The following is a 6,603-nucleotide window of genomic DNA, read 5'->3' on the forward strand; positions in this document are numbered from 1 at the left end:
TCTTAATGGAAGTGCCTCCCGCAGCAGAAACACTTGCTATGTATTGTGGCATTTTAAAAAAAGTTTGCTGAACCTGTTGCTCATTCTTCAGCAGGGAAAATGCAGTTTTACCAATTTTAAACAAACCTCTGAAGGTGGTGGGCTATCAAAGAGCCAGTATTAAAATTTCAATTTTATAGTGTTTCCCATTGAACATTTCTTATTGTAGCAAATAAAGAAGTGGTTAATAGCTAGCCAGCAATGATAGCTATAGTTGAAACTTTGGGAGGGTTTTAAGTCAAGCTCATTAGTAGGCTTTCCATACTTTGTATTGCTCGTTACTTCTCAGTAGAGGATCCTTACTGACCTTTGTCATTCAGGTCTGAAAGGCAGGGTGCCTGCAGATAGGTTGATGGTGGGGACTGAGTATAAGTGAATGCCCAGTCATTGTGCAGCTGCCTTGAGCACTGCTCAGTCATGAACTGTGTGGGAAGTCTGTGTAGCATCGATGCCATTGGCATCTCTAGTAAAAGGCAGAGTTAGAAAAGAATAACAGAAGTGATCAAAGAAAAAGATGCACTAAATTTTTTGTTTAAGAGGAATTAATCTTGATATCATACTTGATATTTTAGTTCTCACTGCAATGTTTTTATATTAGGTAAGATTTATGTGAAAAGATTTTGAGCACTGAGATTTAATCTAGGTATAACATCCTGTTTTGAAGTGGTAAGTACTGTTTAATTATTTATCAATGCTAGGGAAGGAATGTGATATTTTCTGTCTTTTTTTTTTTTCTTTCAATAGCTGCTCGAGCTCATGAAAATAGATTTTTAAAGATTCGGGGTTATTTTTTGTTTGCTCTTTCCCATTCTGGTGGAGGGTGTAGGAAGGTTTTAGTTTCTCTTTTATTTCAGTGGCTTGAGTCTTTCTGTCTTTCTTGCTCAAACAAAAGACAATTAAAATACAAGTAAATGTGTTGATCTAAAAATACTTCAGATGAGCCATAATACTGCCAGGCACTTTACAGATACACAGTAAGACATGATCTTTCTTTTGGTAAAACTTCATTGAAAAGAAGTACTTACTGTTTTAGAAGCCTAAATTCCATTTTCTTAAGTGATTTGACAGGACTGGTAAATACTTCCAATTTTTTTTTTAAGACCTTAGCTGCCCCTCTGGAAAACGAGAGTTGGACTTCTGCCTCACTAGTTTATTTGAACTGAAAAAAAGAGCTTTTCTTTTATCAGCATGGCATAGATCTCTCTAATTGTCAGAGAGAGAAGTATTTAACCAACCATGGCACTGATGCCAGAAAGAGGGCTTGCAGAGACAAGCTTTTACAAAAGAAGTGGTGCACTGAGTAGTATAAAATCTGTTATTTGTTCTGTGAACTGACAGTTACAGCAGAAAATGGAGCAGAAAACATTTTCTTCTTTTGCTTTACTTCTTTGAATGAGCGGTCATAATTTATGAAAAGGAAGGCCCCAAATCCCCTATCTTTGCTTCAGGGGAAGATGCTCAGATTTTTGGGGTGATAAATGTTTTTTTTTTTTTGCTTAAGTGTCTTGATTGCTTTCTGTTCAGTTTTTGCTAATGACTTGAGATCCCAGTACTGGTCAGGTTTTTTGGTGGTGCTGATTAAATGTGCTGATGCATTGGCACTTGAGGTGCTGGTGTGCCATGACTTCTCTTGCTCTCACCCTAATTCATCACCAGGTCTGTGGCCTTTTCTGCAGGGAAGTACAGTTGTGCCAAGCTATAGCACCGTATTTCACTGTGCACGTGTCCTAAGTTTTGCCACTTTGTCAGAAACGGACTGGGAGAATTTACATTCCTCCTTGGAAGCACATAGATGTGCAACAGTGTGGTTTGCTTTAAGTTTTGCTAAGGAAATGAGGAGGAGACTAAGAATTGCATGGTAGCTTTCTGCTTGTTACCTTGCAGGTGTCTGTCAGTAAGGCTTGAAATTTTTTTTCTTGTAGACTAAATTTGCTGAAGGCAGGACTTGAGTTCTGTACCTGCCTGTGGCCTTTTGTCAGAGATGTGCTGAACATCCTCTTAAGGTGTTGACTTCACTGGGTTTGAGAGACACTCTGCACCTATTTTTTGTGGTGGTTGGTTTTTTGTTTTTTTTCTTTCTTTCCAAACTCTGTGTGAAGTGCCAGCACTGCTGTGAATAGGTGAAACGCACCTTCCAATGGAGAATGGTGGGGGAGGAGACGAGCGCTGGTGCTGCGGGGAGAAGCCGCACACATGCTGCAGCAGCCCATATGTTTGCATGATATGCTAGCCTCACCTCAGGTCACTAGCACTGAGACAGAGATGGACTTGAGGGAAATAAGATTTTGCCTAACCACTAGTTTTTTAAGAGCATTTCTCAGAGCAAGAGTAGATTTAAAGCTGATGCATTCTAAATTATGCAGCCTTCACCAAAGGTTTTTAAAAGTGCTTTTAAAATTATTTTTAAATACAAGCATTACATTGGGCCTAACATGTTACTTAATTAGCAGATATATTCTATAATTGGTGGATTTAAAGCAAATATTTGTTTAATTTAAGAAGAGTTACATTAAATAAGGATTGTTCCAAGTAAAATCCAAGACACCGGCACAGCTTTGTACATTTGTATGTCTTATTTTAGAGGTGTTTATGTGTTGGTGTTATAATTAATGTTAGGTCCTTCTGCTTACTGCTAGATAGTTCTTTACTGTACATTGAGACAGAGCACTACTGCACACCAAAGTATGCAATACCCAAAGGAAAAGTGTGATTCTAACAAATGGAAGCCTGTCTGTGACAGATACTCCAAAAGTAAGAATTTGAGAAGGTTTTGACCCCTTGTTTACATTATTGACTTCCTAGTAACATGAGAAATAAATTATTTTGATAGCAGTTTTTGCTAAAGTATACAAAACTAGTGAATTTGTACCCTGTGTACAGTATCACAGCAAACACTTTAAATTTGGTTAGTCCAGCAAACTTTCTGGGTTCATATATTGCACTAAAATTCTGTTGAACCTGTGGTAGGCACATTCCTTAGGATAAATGCAACAAATGCGGCCCACAGATTTAAAAATGGCAAAAAACAACAACAAAACAACAACAACAAAACTTTTTAATGTGTTTCATTATTAAAAGGCAAAATGTCATTAAAAGTGACAGGTGAAATTGTCTTATGTAGCAATGTGCATTGATCTCAATGAGATATTTCTATTATTCTCTTACATGAGAATATTACAGCAGGAAAAATTAAATTTAGTTTGCTTCACCATGTTAATACATGATCACAAAACGTGCATGAGTGTTAATGACTTAATCTTGTACAGTACTAGATATATTCCTGTAACCACTTTTAATTTTTTTATTCTTTTGCTGTATTGAAACTGGTTCAGTGTTAACCAGGTGAGCATAGTTATTCACAAGTTATTTACTTTTTTATGTTAACTAATTCAGCTTACTTATTGTTGAATATGTTCCTTTCCTAGGTTATTTTTTATTGTTCTGGTGTTGAAAAACATTTTTGCATCATTTTATCATTATAAGAATTCATGAAGTAAATAATTTGCAAATAATTGCAATAAGCACTGACTTCTGAACTGAAAAGAAGGAAAGCGTTTCTTGTGCAGTACATCTGAGGTTCATATAATAGTCTTGTACTATACTGTGCTTTATTTACTGCACTGTAAGGAAAAAATCCCTGTTCCACATTTTCATTTAGTGCAGGAAATCCAGTTTCTCCCCTCTTCCCCAGTGTTTTGTTGTCTGTTGTACTGCTGAAACTACAGTAGTTGAATATTGCAGTAGCATTTCAGTTATTTTTTTTATTGGAAGTGCTCAAAAATTGTTTTTTAAATGTTTTCAAAACCAATAAAACCATTTTATATTAAAACTACTTCCAGAGGACTTTTTTTACTATGGAAAGTGTGCATTAAGTTTGACTAAAATACAGACCTTTCTAATTTGTATGAAGACAGATCACAGCTGCCCAGCTGTACCGACTTGCTGCAGATGTTGAGCTCAGTCATACACTTCGAGGTGAGCAGAAAGGTGAGTATTCCCAGCTGGGATGCCTTCATCAGTCAGTGCTCCCAGATTAATCTCCTGAGAGGAGTTGGTGGCAAAGGGCTTCTGACCATTCACTTTATCTTTTATATTCCATTTCATTAGGTATTCTTTCTAAGGGGAAAGTAATTGTGTGGTGATGCTACTGCATTTGGGGGGTACAAACAGCCGCAGTTTGCAGTTGAACCTGGCAGCTCAAATTTGCCATCAAATATGCAAATAGTATGTTACTTCCAAATAAGGTGGTGATAGTCACACTGGTCAGAGTTGTCACCGTGTTCAGCTCCTCTTCTGCAGACATCCCTGTGTGGGTGTAGGTCCAAGAGTTCAAGTCTGGGTGGTGGTTCTTCCTGTTGTGGAATACAACATCCATTGCTGTTATAGCCATCCACAGTGGCAGTGCTTGGCTGGTTTTGATGTTCAACACCAGTAAAGCACTCTGACAAGACAGTTGCAGTGCAGCTTGTCTTGCTGCCATAAAGGGGAAATACACTGTTTTGATCTATGGAGTCCTTTGCTTAGGTTGTAAAATTGTATGTAAAGCCAGCAGTGTTTCCAGTACAGTCTAGGTGAACATGATGGAAAAGTATTGTCACAGAGAAGAAACTGGCTATGAGAAAAGGAGGATGAATACTCAGGTTTTCATGCCCCAAAAGAGAGCACTGCATAACAGACTTCTTCCCAGACTACAGAGGTGCTAAGATGAGCTGGCAGGTGGCAAGATCTGATGGTAGCACAAAACTCCTTAGGTTTGAAGAAAAAGAATCTGATATCACAGAGACATAAGTGAGACAACGTGAATTAAAGAGCATCAGAAAGATTGATTTTAACATGACATTGCAGGGACCTCTTAATGCATCTCACTAGATTCTAAATTAAGGTGTTCTAAAAACAGTTCTCAGTGAACAATTCATAGACATGCTTCCTTGATGTTCCACAGCCATTAAAAAATAATTCTCAAGGAATGAGATAAAGTATGATGTAGGAGCTATAAAAAGTTATTTTAGAAGTTGATAGCTCATCTGACGTAATAATGGGTTTTAATCAGAACCTCTTGGCTGTAGACTGGAAATAATTTGCTTTAATGGTTAATAAAAAAGTTTCATAAGAGCAAACAAATCTGTGACTGAATGGAAATGGCCTAACAGGAAAGATTTAAGAAGGTAGAAACATGGAACTAGATGCACTGTCAAAATACCTCAAAATGTTGAAATGAGCTTTGTAGGTTTCAAAAATACTAGATAGGTATATGTTTAATAAAAATATCCATTAGAGCTGGGGAGGGAGGTGGATTACGTGACCTCTGGAGATCTACAACCTTAGTCAACAGGTGCATTAAGGAAGGAGAGTTGAGTAAAATTTAACTGGATCTGACAGTGGCATGTGAGGGTGACACAGTGAGGGTGACAGAGCACTGGAACAGGCTGCCCAGGAGAGTTGTGGAGTCTTCTTCTCTGGAGACTTTCAAAACCCACCTGCATGCATTCCTGTGTGGACTACCCTGAGTGATCCTGCTCTGCCAGGGAGGTTGGACCTGATGATCTCTTGAGGTCCCTTCCAACCTCCGATATACTGTGAGACTGTGATGGCTGCTCTCGAAGTATAATACTTGATGATGATCAAATTCATTTGACAGCAAACATTTATCTAGGCCACCTCTGATGTGCAAATAAGGGATAACCAATGTCTGTCTTCTTTCACCCCTCTTAAAAATGGTGTAAGTTTAGCTTGGATAAGCAGAGGAAATAGAAGCAAATTGTGGCTTGCAAATTGTGGCATAACTGTAGAAAGTGATTACAGAATTCAGGAATGAGTGGTGCCCTAACCCCACACTTAAGATGTTTCTGAATAATGCTCATAAGGGAGTGCAATAAACTGGCAAGTTAGTGATTTATGTAAAACTTCTAATCTGCATGGTGTTTCTAAGAGGCTGTGGGCAGCTCACACTTGGTGCCACCTGTGTGTTCTTGCGTTTATCTGAGAGTGCAGTAAAAAGTTCTTAACATTAATGATGGAGTTGTCTTCTTGTAAGAAAACCCTCCAGTGTCTCAAATGACCAAAATGGGGTGATTCATAAGCAGGATCTGTGTATGGATCAGAGGCTTGTTCAGTGCTGCATAGCTTGATGATCTGATGGGATGCAAGACTGTACTGCCCTCTCTTTGTATTACCAGCCCTAGCAAATGGCATTTTAAGCAGTACTTACACTGAGTCTGAGTATGTTTGTTACTGTTATTGCAACAAATGAGCACCTTCTAGTGCATTATTAACATGACCTAACAAAATTGCAAATTAATTTTAGTCTCTTGCTTTTCCTGCTCAACTTGTAAAAAAAGAAAGAAAAAAAAAAAGCGTAAAAGGCAAACTAGGTAAGGCTGGATCAATTAAATCAAAAGTGACCTGAGAGCATGGACAAATATGCTTAGAAAGCACAGAGTGTGAAAAAGACAACTTCTTTCTGCAGATGCAATGTTTAAATACCCAAACCAGAAGACCATCTTGGTATAATGCACAGCATACAACAAAGTGATTTCAGTTTATGATAGGTCATAAAATATTTAA

This window comes from Indicator indicator, chromosome 16 (genome assembly GCF_027791375.1).
Source record: "Indicator indicator isolate 239-I01 chromosome 16, UM_Iind_1.1, whole genome shotgun sequence".
NCBI classification, from domain to species: Eukaryota; Metazoa; Chordata; class Aves; order Piciformes; family Indicatoridae; genus Indicator; species Indicator indicator.